This window comes from Pipistrellus hanaki, assembly GCF_964339955.1.
Source record: "Pipistrellus hanaki genome assembly, chromosome: 10".
In the NCBI taxonomy this organism is placed as follows: domain Eukaryota; kingdom Metazoa; phylum Chordata; class Mammalia; order Chiroptera; family Vespertilionidae; genus Pipistrellus; species Pipistrellus hanaki.
In genome coordinates, this window is record NC_140512.1 from 45,564,007 (window position 1) to 45,577,766 (window position 13,760).

Genomic DNA, 13,760 nt, shown 5'->3' on the forward strand with positions numbered 1-13,760 from the left:
ACGGAATTGCCCTGGCGGGAAGGACACTGGGTCTCCAGACTGCTCTGAACGCCACCTCCAATCCCACTTCTAACTGAACTGAACCCCAGTTCCGAGCTCATTGGGAGAGAGCCTAGACTGTTTGGTAGCATGCAAAAATTGAGGGCACGTTTCTCTCAGAGGCACTTGCAGCGAGTACTGAAGGACCCTGAGACTCAGGAGCCGCATAGGTGGGGCTGATGGAAGCCAAGGCTGTAGGCTCCACCCTGAAATTCTGCCCCATCAGGGAAGCTGCGAAAATTGCAGAGACAACGAAATAGATCACAAACAAAAGAAATGGAGGACAAAAAGCGACTGGATATAGAGTTCAAATCTACGCTTATAAGGTTTTTCAAGAATTTCCTAGAAAAGGTTGATAAGACCTATGAGGATATGAAAAGGGATCAACTAGAATTAATAAGGAATCAACAAGAAATGATAAGGGATCAACAAGAAATAAAGAATACATTGTCTGAAATAAAAAATATTATACAGAGTCCTAAAAACAGAATGGAAGATCACAAGAATCAAGTCAAAGATTTGGAACATAAAGAGCCAGAAGACACTCCTCCGCAGAAGCTAGAAGACAAGAGAATCCAGAAAATTGAAGATAATGTAAGAAACCTCCTGGACAACTTTAAGCGAACCAACATCAGAATTATGGGGGTCCCAGAAGATGAGAGAGAGCAAGATATTGAAAACATACTGAAAGAAATAGTGACAGAAAACTTCCCCCACCTAGTGAAAGAATTAGACTTACAAGTCCAGGAAGTGCACAGAACTCCAAACAAAAGGAATCCAAAGAGGACCACACCAACACACATCATAATTAAAATTCCAAGAGCAAAAGACAAAGAGAGAATAATAAAAGCAGCAAGAGCAAAGCAGGTAGTTACCTATAAAGGAGCACCTAAACGATTGTCAGCTGATTTCTCAACAGAAACCATGCAGGCCAGACGGGAATGGCAAGAAATATTCAAGGTGATGAATAGCAAGAACCTACAGCCAAAGATAATCTACCCAGCAAAGCTATCACTCAGAATCGAAGGTCAGATAAAGAGCTTCACTAATAAAAAAAAGGTAAAGGAGTTCATCACCACCAAACCAGAATTATATGAATTGCTGAAGGGGGTTCTTTCGGAAGAGAAAGTCAATAAAGATAAAAATTATGAACAACAAATACGTAACTATCAACAAGTGAATCTAAAAACCAAGGGAATTAAAAAAAAATCTGATGAACAATATTAACTGTTGAATATAATAGAATCAGAGGTATGGAAGGGGAGTGAACTGACGATTCTTGGGGAAAAGGGGAGAGGGGGATGTGGGAAGAGACTGAACATAAACTGTGCACCTATGGATGAGGACAATGGGGGGTGGGGAAAGGGCAGAGGGTGGGATGGGAACCTGGTGGAGGAGAGCAATGGAGTGGGGGGGGGGGGAGGAACATTTGTAATAATATGAACAATAAAAATTTATTTAAAAAAAAAAAGAAGAGAGGGATTGAGGTAATATGGCCTAGTTAGTCCTGTCCAGGACCAGAACCTAGGTAGTAATATATTATGTGTCCATATACTCATCATTTACAAAATTTTTTTTTAACATTACTGATTTGGCTCAAGAATACAGTGTGTGTAAATATATATAAACAAAAAGTTTAAAAAGTTATGAAACTTAATTGGTCAAAATGAACATAACTAAAAGTTTATGTATATATGGTATGTCTTTGTGTCATTGAGTTATATTCTAATGCCATATTTGAACAATTAATTAAAAAAATAGATCTTCTGTTCCTCTTTTCTTCCTTGCTTTATTTTTCTATGGCACAATTAATCAACTAACATCTTATATATAACTTTGACTTCCTTGTTTTATTTATCATGTAGCCTTTACCCCTTACATGTATAAATGCTTCACGGGGCAGGGATATTTCTATGCTTTGTTTGCTGAAGCATTTTTTTTTTTCATATGACTAAAGGAATGAAATAAATAATTAAACATGCATAATAATATCAGGGAATAAGTTCTATGAAGGAAACTGGAGTCCAAGGTTTTATCAAGTCATTCCTATTTTGGGTTAGGGGAATTAAAAAGAGTTTAATCCGGTTTGGCTCAGTGGATAGAGCATCGGCCTGCAGACTGGAAGGTCCCAGGTTCGATTCCAGTCAAGGGCATGTACCTTGGTTGTGGGCACATCCCCAGTGGGGGGTGTGCAAGAGGCAGCTGATCGATGATTCTCTCTCATCGATGTTTCTAACTCTCTATCCCTCTCTCTTCCTTTCTGTAAAAAAATCAATAAAATATATATTTTAAAAAGAATTGTCTGAAGAGATGACATTTGAGTAATGGGATAGATGAAGTGATGGGTAGAAATCTATTATCAGTGCCAAGTGCCATCTTTCCTTTCTCCCAAAAAATTTGGAAAGAAAATGGCATGAAAAAAGAATGAATGGGCTCTGAGAAATTATCCCAAGCTCCAGCATTCCCATTTGGAGATCTTGATGCTATATAATATGGAGGTTATACGATCTGGGGAAACACAGAGATGTTTTCTTGGGCTCACTGTCTCTTTTCTGCTGGTCCCAAGGTGGGTCAGTGTAGTACCAGTGTGGATGAGGGCTTAGACTTCCATGCCTTAGACTACATTTGGAATGTCATCATATCATCTGATTCAGTACACCTAAGAGGAAATAGGACAGTCCCAGGACTATTAGGGGCTGATTAATTCAGTTTTAAAATTAAGTAGTTTAAAATGTCATAGCTTATACCCCTGGAGAATACACTTCCGTGGGGTATAAAGACAAGGAAGATTTTCTTCACACCAACACAGAAGAAGGTGCCTTCACTCATTCCTGACAGCGAGCATTAAAGAGGCACTATTTAGGTCTGTCTTTGTGTAGAGCATAGTAGTAGAGGCAACTCATGTGATCATCAGTCAAAAGTAGTTTATCATCCTAATTTGTCTCCCTTCTCTCTTGAGAGCAGGACCATGTGGAGCAGTGTTATCTCTCCTTTGAAATCTGAGTTTCACATGGAGCAGAGACAAGGACTAAATGATGAGCAATCATTCAAGTGCCACTGAGTTTTGTCTCCTTGGCTTCCCTGGCTCCAAGCAACTACACCATAGCCTCTTTGCTGCCTTCTTATTCTTCTACTCAGTGACATTAATGGGAAACACGGTCATCATTGAGATTGTCTGTGTTGATAAACATCTAGTCCCCCTTGTATTTCTTCCTTGGCCACCTCTCTGCCTCGGAGATCCTGATCACATCTATTATAATCCCTGTCATGCTTCAGGGCTTACTGCACCCTAGGATGCAGACAATTTCTCTGGCTGGATGTGTCACCCAGCTCTTCCTGTACCTTTCTGTGGGGATCATAGAATTCGCATTACTGGGAACAATGGCTGTGGACCGTTATGTGGCTGTCTGTAAACCCTTGAGGTAGAACATCATTATGAGCAGCCACACCTGCATCTGGGTGGTAATTGTGTCATGGGTGTTTGGGTTTCTTTCTGAAATCTGGCCAGTCTATGCCAGTTTCACCTGACCTTCTGCAAATCAATGTGTTGGACCATTTTTATTGTGACCGAGGGCAACTTCTCAAACTATCCTGTGATGATAGCCTTTTCACGGAGTTTGTTCTTTTTTTAATGGCCATTTTTATCATCAATGGTTCTCTGGTACCAACAATTGCCTCTTACACTTACATCATTTCCACCATCCTCAAGATCCCCACTGCCTCTGGCAGGAGGAAAGCCTTCTCTACATGTGGCTCACACTTCACCTTTGTTGTGATTGGTTATGGCAGCTGCCTGTTCCTCTATGTCAGTGTTTCCCAAACTTCTCTCATGATGAGAATCACCTGGTGGAGTTGTTAAAACACAGATTCCTGAATCCCAACTAAGAAGTGCTAAACTAGAATTTTTGGGAACATATAGGTAAAATTGTATACTTAACTAGTGCTCTAAGACAGATGTTATATACAGAGCACTAAGTTAGGTATGCAATTTTACCTATATGTTCTCAAAAATTCTAGTTTAGCACTTCTTAGTTGGGATTCAGGAATCTGTGTTTTAACAACTCCACCAGGTGATTCTCATCCTGAGAGAATCACCTGGTGGAGTTGTATACTTAACTAGTGCTCACTAGTTAAGTATACTAATTGTATACTTAACTAGTGCTCTAAGACAGATGTTATATACAGAGCACTAAGTTAGGTATGCAATTTTACCTATATGTTCTCAAAAATTCTAGTTTAGCACTTCTTAGTTGGGATTCAGGAATCTGTGTTTTAACAACTCCACCAGGTGATTCTCATCCTGAGAGAAGTTTGGGAAACACTGCTCTATGTGAAACCCAATCAAACACAGGCAGCTGAGTACAATAAGATAGTTTCCCTGCTGAATTCTGTGGTAACTCCTTTCCTGAACCCTTTCATCTTCACTCTCCGGAATGACAAAGTCAAAGAGGCCCTTAGAGATAGTGTGAAACACTGCTATCAACTTTTCAAAGATTAACTAACTCTTCTCTCAGCTTTAGATGACATGATCCCTACTGGGGATTATTTAGTAACCTAGGAAGCCCTATCCACTCTATCACAATTATCAACATTACAGAAATCAGTGTGTAGCATTCCTAATCATGCCATGGAAACAGATAAGGCAGGTAACAATGAAACTCATGCTCTGCCCACTAAAATCTCATAGCTTCAGATATTCTTTATTTCTACTAATGAACTCCTTGTGGTGTGGGAGGAACTGAAGAAAGCAAATGTGTACTTTTGTGTAGCGATCTATTAGTCCAATTCACTTGCTTATAATTTGTTTCCAAAAATGAATTACTGAGGGAGGTAGGAAATGAGGAGGGAGGTGAGGTGAGAGATGTTTATAATATCAGAGTACAAAGGAAGAGATGCTCTCTTTGCTTCTTCCTCAAATGTTGCTAGGAGTTGTCCTATATTTTTATACAATTTGTTGAGAAGATGGCCATATGCATTCTGAACATCCTATAGTTCTCTCTTTTTCTGGTTGCATATTTTATTATCCAGTCCCACTGCTACTGCAAAGTAAATATAGTGTTACTTTGCCACAGAACTGGTTAAGAGATTAGAATGCTTCTCATTCTCAAAATCTTTGTGCTACAAGAAGATGGAAATATTTGGCAATAAGAATACAGGAAGTTCCTTTTGCTAAATTTCAGGGTATTGCTCAAACCTTTCCTCTTTGTGACATGTATTCATATAGATCCAAAGGAAAGAGGCTCACTACCTTCATATATAGATTCTTTGCTTTTTCAACATGTCGTCTGCCATGCCTCTTCTTCCTGCCTTTCTTGCCCTTTGTTTATCCATGAACTTCTGTTTCTTCTTCCTCTCTCCCTTGGTCTTTCAGTCTTCGTGTTTCTTTTTTTTTTTTTTCCCCCTTCCCCACATTTAATCATGAGCCACGGCTCTGACTTCCTACTGATAGTACATTCTGATTCCTCCCCTCCTTCATCAATATTTCCATTGCTCTCCTATAACTCCAGTGATGCAATGTTTGAAATTGCCTCTCTGAATGCCCTGCTCATATTTCCTCAAATGTAACTAAGGAGAGTAGGAACTATCACTGGCTAAGTTTAGAATATGGGAGGAGGAAAAGAAGATTTCAGGTCAGGTGGTCTATTAATGGGGCATCAGACATCTCTTGTATTAAAGCCCAGTGTTTGTTTGTTTTTTTGTTTGTTTGTTTTTTGTCTTTCTTCACTTTATTTATAAGGTATTTCTTTATCCCCTATTTCTCCCCCCACCACCACTCCCCACTCATGCCCTCACCCCCCTGGTGTCTATGTTCATTGGTTAGGCTTATATGCATGCATACAAGTCATTTGGTTTATCTTGGTCTTTGATTCTCAATGATTAGTCTGCCATAACAAACCCCCCTAAACTGAATGGATTACACAGAAATTTATTGATCCCAGTTCTGAAGTCTGGGAAGTTCAAGATCAAGGTTCTGGCCAATTCAGTTTCTCATGCAGGCTCTCTTTGTGGCGTGTAAGTGACTACCTTTTCTCTATGTTCTCATGTGGCATTTCTTAATGTATGGCTATAGAGAATAAGAGCCATTTCTGGTATTTCTTCTTTAGTAACACTAATCATATCCAATAAGGGCCTCACCCATATGACCTCATTTAACCTTAATTATTTTCTTAGAATTTCCATTTCCAAATACATCTGCACTGGAGTTCACAGATTCAACATATGGATTTTGAATAGGACACAGACATTTAGTTAATAACACTGTCATTCTGCCCCTGCCCTGCAATCTAAGCTTATACTTAACCAGAATGCCCACTTCATCTTTACACTGGGTGCTGGGAGACAGATAGGTCTGTCCTCTGGGAGATCTCATTTCCCCAGCTGTGGGTATCATCCATACAAAAATGAAAAAGAAAAAAAATTCTCACTCAGACCCCCGATGTACACACCTTGAAGCCTCAGTAGCTTCTTGTTCTATTTATTTATTTTTCTCTCTGCTCCTCACAATTGAACACAGACATAGTCAGATATTTAAAAGCAAATGCTAATTGTAGGCTTCTATTTGAACTCCTTATTCATATATAATTACTATACTACAAAATAAGACTTATCTATAATTTGCAGCATGCCATATTGAATGTGTTGCAACTTTCACTTAATTTAAACATTGGCCTCTGTTAACATTCACTTTGTTACATGGTCATAAAAATAAAAATAAAAGTAGAGACAATACTAATTCTAACCAGGAAAATTTTTAATAGTTTCTCTCTGTAAAAATTACTTGATAAATGTAAAATTCTTACCCAGATAGTATCTGATAGATATCACTGACAAACATTTACTTTTTCTGTTTTATTTTCACACATATTTCTCTATATTCATAGTTAATGATGCATAAATAGGGATGGGTGTCATGATGGTTAAAATGTTAAATTATCTGATTTATACTAATGTTTGTCATTAGAGGATAAGGAATAAGGATGGAGTAGTATGTAATTAAAACTCCTATGCTTTCTGTAAACCACCACATATATTTATTGTTTGTGCCTAATTAAAATATACCAATATCTTATGATATTGATAATAATTTTCAAAACTTAACAGAAATACAATTTGACTCAGGATCCTTTGATTTCAAAGTTTGATCTCAAACTGTTATTTTGTTCCATAAATATTTCTTTCAGTAGACATTGAATATAGCTTTTATATTATTTGATTGATTTTTATGCATTCAATATCTATCTACTGAATGTAGGAAACTTTGCTCAATGCTTTGGGAGCATAGATAGAAGGGAAAAATTATTAACTCTATATTAAGTTTCTTAGAATTTCTCTGTGTTTTCATTCAATCCTGGCAACAACCTGTGAGATAAGTAGTATTATGGTCATTTAGAAGAAAAGAAAATAGAGGTTCAAAGAAGTTAACTAATTTGCCAAAGGTAACTCAGTCATTAAACATTCATCATATTGGCAAAAGGTACAACTATGGGAATACTAAGTGTTGACATGAATACAGGAGAACAGGAGCTTTTAGTCATTATTGAAGGGAATACAAAATATTATGAGCCAAATAACTAGATTTTAGCAAAATTAGTAAACATGAAATGTGCATATATTGTGGCTAATTTTCAAGTTTGTTGATTCATTCTTTACTTGTGTTGGATCTAATAATGAGCCCATGAAAGGAATTCTTCATCTCTCATACAATATTTTTTTATTTATAGTATTTTTATTTTATTCTTTCTTACAGTTTTTATCTCTTTGCTGAAATTCCTCTCTTGTTTATGCATGTTGTATACCTTTTCTACTACATCATTTAACACATTAATTATAGTTATATTAATTTCGCATTACATGAATATTTTCTAGTATAACATTTTAAATTCTTCATTGATTTTTTTTCAGTTTTTATGTTAATATTTACTGGATGCTTTAGGGCTTACCATTTACATCTCCATTTAGAATTGACTTCAAATATATACTAATGATGCCAGTTAGATGCAGAACATTGTTCCTATATAGCTTTGAGTCCTCCTCACTTTTCTGCTATTATTATACACATTACATTTATATAGCTACAAATGCAATAATACATTGTTATAATCAGTACACTATATAAAGTAGAAATATATATATATGTATGAAACTTACTATATGAAACTTATTTGCCCTCTTTGATTCTTTTCATTTATTTCCCATATTCAAGTTGCTGTTTGATGTGATTTTCTTACTCCAAAACAGCTTTGTTCCTACCTACCACTTTTGCACTGTTATTGACAAATATGTTTCAGCTCTATGTATTATCCATTTAACAATGCAATTACATAGTTACTAGGTGCCCAGTGCATGAATTTGTGCACCTTGAAAGGAACTGTGGGCTGCAAGGCTGCGGTGGGCACAGGGACGGGTCTCAGTCCATCCTCCACACCCCTGCCCAGCCCCTCCTGCTGAGGCCTCAGTCCCCTGTCTGCCAGCAGCCCCGCTCCAGTTGCCACTGTTCTCATGCGCTGATGGCCCCACTCACACCTGCTGATGGCGTGGCACCAGCAATGAGTGCAAGCGGGGCCAGGGCCAGCAGCTGATGTAAGCAGCAGCTCTGGCGCTGGCAGTGAGTACAAGTGCTGTGCAGGACCATGGTGAGTAAATTTTTCAGTAACTACCAGAGGCTTGCCCTGATGACAATGACTGGTGCCCTGCCTTGGTCTGGTGCCCCCATTCACCTGGCCCACCATCCCATCACGGCTGACACCTGTCATGTTCTGCACTCTGCCACCTGCTACCAATGCCTGCCATGTTCTGCACATGCCCCCTGGTAGTCAACGCATGTCATAGTGACTGGTTGTTCGGTTGTTCCACCATTTGGTCTATTTGTATATTATGGTTTTATACAGATGCTTTTTAAGTAAGTTAAAAAGAGGCAGGAGAGGAAATATTCATTTATATTATCTTTTATAATTGCAGAATTACCTTCACTAATGCTTCATTTTTATGCGTGTGAATTCTAATTACTATCTGGGGTCACTTGCGTTCAGTTAGAAGAACTTCAAAGTTTGGTAGTTTTTGTTAAGTTGTTTCTACTAGCAGCAAGTCCTGTGTTTAAATTTACCTGCAGAGTCTTTTGTCTTCGTTTTTTGGAAAGATGGTTTGGCCAGAGATAGGAGTGTTGATTGACCATGTTTTTTTCTTTTTATTTTTTTCTTTTAGCACTTTAAATATATAATTTCACTGTCCCCTGGTCTTAATTATATTTGATAAGAAGTCAACTCTTATTTAAATTACTCATACATGAGAAGTTGTTTTTCTCTTGCTGCTTTGAATATTTTTTCCTTATTTATTTATTTATTTATTTAATATATTTTATTGATTTTTCACAGAGAGGAAGAGAGAGGGATAGAGAGTTAGAAACATCGATGAGAGAGAATCATCGATCAGTTGCCTCTTGCACACCCCCTACTGGGGATGTGCCTGCAACCAAGGTACCCTTGACCGGAATCAAACCCGGGTCCTTTCAGTCCGCAGGCCAATGCTCTATCCACTGAGCCAAACCGGTCCCAGCTATTTTTTCCTTTTTTAAAAAAATGTGCTTTTGTTGATTTCATAAAGAGGAAAGGAGGAGATAGAAACATCAATAATGAGAGAGAATCATTGATTTACTTCCTCCTACATGCCCCCAATTGTGGATTGATCCTAAACCCTGGGCATGTGCCCTGACTGGGAACGGAACAGTGATCTCATGATTCATAGGTTGATACTCTAGCATCGAGCCACACTGACCTGGCTGAAGATTTTCTTTTTTTGTCTTTCAGCAATTTTACTGTGTACTATTTATTATGTGTTTGTGTATAGGTGTCTTCATTTATTGTACTTGAAATTTATTGACCTTGTTGGATGTGGAAATTAATTTTTTATTAAATTTGTAAATTTTTACCTATCATTTCTTTGAATATATTTTACACTCCTTTGCAGTTCTTTCTTCTTCTGGTTTCCCCATTACATGTGTGCTGGCACCATTAATAAAGTCCCATATTTCTCTGGGACTCAATTAATTTAAATTTTTTTCTCTCTTTGTTCTTTGGATTGCAAACTTTTATTGACCTATCTTTAAATTTACTAATTTATTCTTCTGTTAGTTAAAAATCTATTGTTGATCTCCTCTACTGAATTTTCATTTAACTTATTATACTTTTTGACTCTAGAATTTCCACTTGGTCCTTTTTATAATTTTGATCTCTTTTGATATTCTTATGTGAAGAAATATTGTCATCATACCTCTATTTCTCTTAGCATGATCCCTTTAGTTCTTCAAATATATTTATAATGGCTACTTTGAAATCTGTGGCTCTTATTTTTTCATTTTGTCTTTTGACTTTTTTATTGAATGTATTGGGGTGACACTGGTTAACAAAATTATACAGATTTCAGGTGCACAATTTATGATGCTTAAATGTGGCATCTGGTCCTTCTTATAAGCAGCTCCTATTGTTTATTTTTCCTCTTATGTATGGATCATGCTTTCTTGTTTCTTTTTAGGTCTTGTAATTTTTCATTACAAACTGGGCATCTTAGATATTATAAGGCAAGATTCTGGATATGCATATCCCACTCCAGGGGCTTGTTACTGGGTTTTGCTTATTGATTTGTTTAGGGTCCTGACTGGACTATTTGAGTGAAGTTCGTTTTCCAGGCAGTGTACACCCTCTGGTGTCACTCCACGAAGGCCACAGTCTCAGGCATGCACACAGTCACCCAGAAGTGACTGGTTTGTAAGAAGGCCCTCTTTCCCTGATCACACCAGTCTGATCCAATTAAGTTTGGATTTCATTACAGAAGTATTTTTTGTGGTCAGAGTTTGAGGTTTCTTCTGACTCTCTGAGTCATTTCTTAGCACTCTCTCTGTCTATTTATTTTTTCTTTTAAACTAGGTGGCCTGTAGTTTGCCTTGTACCTCTAATGACGTCACCAGACTCCTCCTTTGCTTACCACCAAATTCTGTCTTGTTTTTGAGAATGCCTTTAGGCTCTAACTTCCCTTCACTGTTTCAAGGAAAGTCAGTTCCTTCAGAGCTAGTTTTCTCTCTGGGCAAAATGTCTGAGCCATGACTTGGGCCAAAGGTGGGGATGCGGTGCCCTCTCTCTAAGTGATACCTCTGCTTTAGTTGCAGGGTGTTGGGCAGTAGCAGTAGTCTTTGACCTTCTTGGCTTGCTTCTCCTGGTGTGGAACCTCCACCCTGAGTGAGCAGGAGGGGGGTGATCAGGGCTCCAGTATTCTCAGTGTGCTGCTCTTGAGGTACACCCTCTGCTCTATGAATGGAAAGTAAATAGAAGCAAGAAGTCTCAACCCCTTTTCTGCACTCTCCTGGAAATTTAGCTTCTGCAACATGTAGTTGTGGAGGAGGAGGGATGAAAAATGATGACCACCTGCCTCTTTAGGGAAGATACTGTAGCCCTTGACTTGGAGCTGAGGGGAATGTGGGCCCAGTGCTCTTGGCTGCACCTGCCTGGAGTGGTGTTTCCATCACACTGAGCTGGGAGTGGGGAGGAAGGTAGTGAATCATGGTTTAAGTGCCATGGGACCAGGCTTATCTAGTCTCCCACTGAGACCACACCTTTGATTCTCTTTCTTCCCCTGCCCTGTTCTGCCTCCCTCCATTTCCCTTCCCAGAGAGGACTCCCACAGTCAGTCACTTCCTCAGGAACCCCGATGTTAGGCTGGGTTTCTAAGGAATGCCAGATCAGCTGGCTTTGGATATTGCCCTGAAAGCAGCCACAATGAAAGGAGTCTGGAGGTGAATCTCCTCTGGGTCAGATGACAGTAAGAACCCAGTCTGACGTTTTAGACAGATCCTAGAATATTATCACAGATGCAATTGTTAAGATTTTTTCACTCTGGTGGACTATTATTTGAGAGGTTTGTGGAAAATAGTACCTGTCGGTATTTTGGAATTTGATAGATTTTTTTAAAGTGCCATTGTTGAGAAGAGGATACAACAGGCTCAGCTCTATGTAAGTCAATGTGTGAAAGTCATAGGGGCTCTTTGGCAACATGTAAGAAAACATTGTAGTTAGAAGATGAAGAATGTGAGGAACAAAGAATTTAATTGTGCAAGTACAGTAATGGAGTTTCAAAGAAGGGTCAGTCTAACCCAGTGGTAGGCAAACTACATCTCTTGAGCCTCACGTGGCTTTTTACCCCCTTGAGTGTGGCACTTTCACAAAATACCACATGCAGGCATGCATGTACAGTGCGATTAAAACTTTGTGGCCCATGTGCAGAAGTTGGTTTTTGGCTCTCAAAAGAAATTTCAATCATTGTACTGTTGATATTTGGCTCTGTTGACTAATGAGTTTGCTGACCACTGGTCTAATCAAGTGATGGAACAAGTAGACCCTTAACCTTGGTGTGCTGATTGATAGAGAGATACAGGTGAGCACCTTGACCATTCAGACTCCTTTGAACTCTTTCAACCTGCAGAAATGTGCTCTTCCCTATTGGAAGACATGCCTGGAATATTCAGGAGCTCAGATGAAGCAGAGGCCTAATAAGATAACCCTTGTCTTCCTCAGGATCTTCCTCCAGCTCTTTCATTCTACCAGATTCATCAATTAGGTTAAATATCCCCATAAACCAAGGAAGAACTAAGGCTGCTAACAAAGAAGAGTTTGTACTCATCAAAGCTGCTGAGAGAACTGTCTGGCATGCACTTACATGCCTTGGGACCTTCCCGAAAGGGAATCTACAGGGTGAGGGGTCAAGAGGATGGCTGGAACATGAAGTTGAGTAAGGGAAAGCTGGTTGACATAGAGCCACTCCCCTAAAATGCAGGATTAACACCTTGGCATGGTACTGGGGAAATAGATCTAATATATGCTTATGCTGATTCATGGAAGTTTTACAAAAGTGGCAGCCTTCATTAAATTAAGTAGATATGCCAAAAATTGCCTTGGAAGACTCTGAATGAAGGCTCAAAAGGCTTAGAAAAGTGGAAATGTTATAATGGGGCTATTATTCTAAAGAACCCACTAGTTGCCCATGTTCCTGGGGAGGGAGGCCTGGGGGATACTCTACTTAGTACAGTGATAAAATATATGGTTGAGGAGGACATCACTGAAGCTTTTATTAAGAGTATAGAGGCCTGGTGCATGAATTCATGCAATTTGAAAGGAAATTAATTAGAAAAAATATTTTAGAGGCCAGGGAGGGACCGTGGGAGGGCTGCAGGGCATGTCTGGCCCATCTCACCCAGTCCCGATCGCCCGGACCCCAGCAGCAAGCTAACCTACCAGTTGGAGCATCTGTCCCCTGGTGGTCAGTGTGTGTCATAGTGACTGGTTAAATAGTCAAATGAATGGTCAGACACTTAGCATATTAGGCTTTTATTATATAGGATGCTGTAGCAGAACTGAGTTTCCTAGTGGTAAGGGGATGCAGGTAACCAGAACAGCAGAGGTCACATTTTACTCTCAGAGGCAAGGCACATACACACTTGCCCTGTTGGCAACAGGGTCAAAATGGCAAGCAAGAAAGGCTTGAATTGCATGGGTCTTTAGAGGTGGCAAATAGACCATGGTGTTCATGTGGCAAGATATATGGGCTGCTGTGGAAACCAGTTTGGTTCAGTGGATAGAGCGTCGGTGTGTGGACTGAAAGATCCCGGGTTCAGTTCTGATCAAGGGCATGTACCTTGGTTGCAGGCACATCCCCAGTGGGGGGTGTGCAGGAGGCAG

The 13,760-nt window shown here is 39.2% G+C and overlaps 1 pseudogene across 1 annotated transcript; it reads left to right on the forward strand.

The window, feature by feature from the left end:
* Positions 1–3,071: 3,071 nt before the first annotated feature.
* On the forward strand, positions 3,072–4,537 carry LOC311628850 (olfactory receptor 9A4-like; annotated as a pseudogene). Its single transcript has 2 exons — positions 3,072–3,848; positions 4,350–4,537. The product of its transcript is annotated as an olfactory receptor 9A4-like (transcript).
* The last annotated feature ends 9,223 nt before the right edge of the window (positions 4,538–13,760 follow it).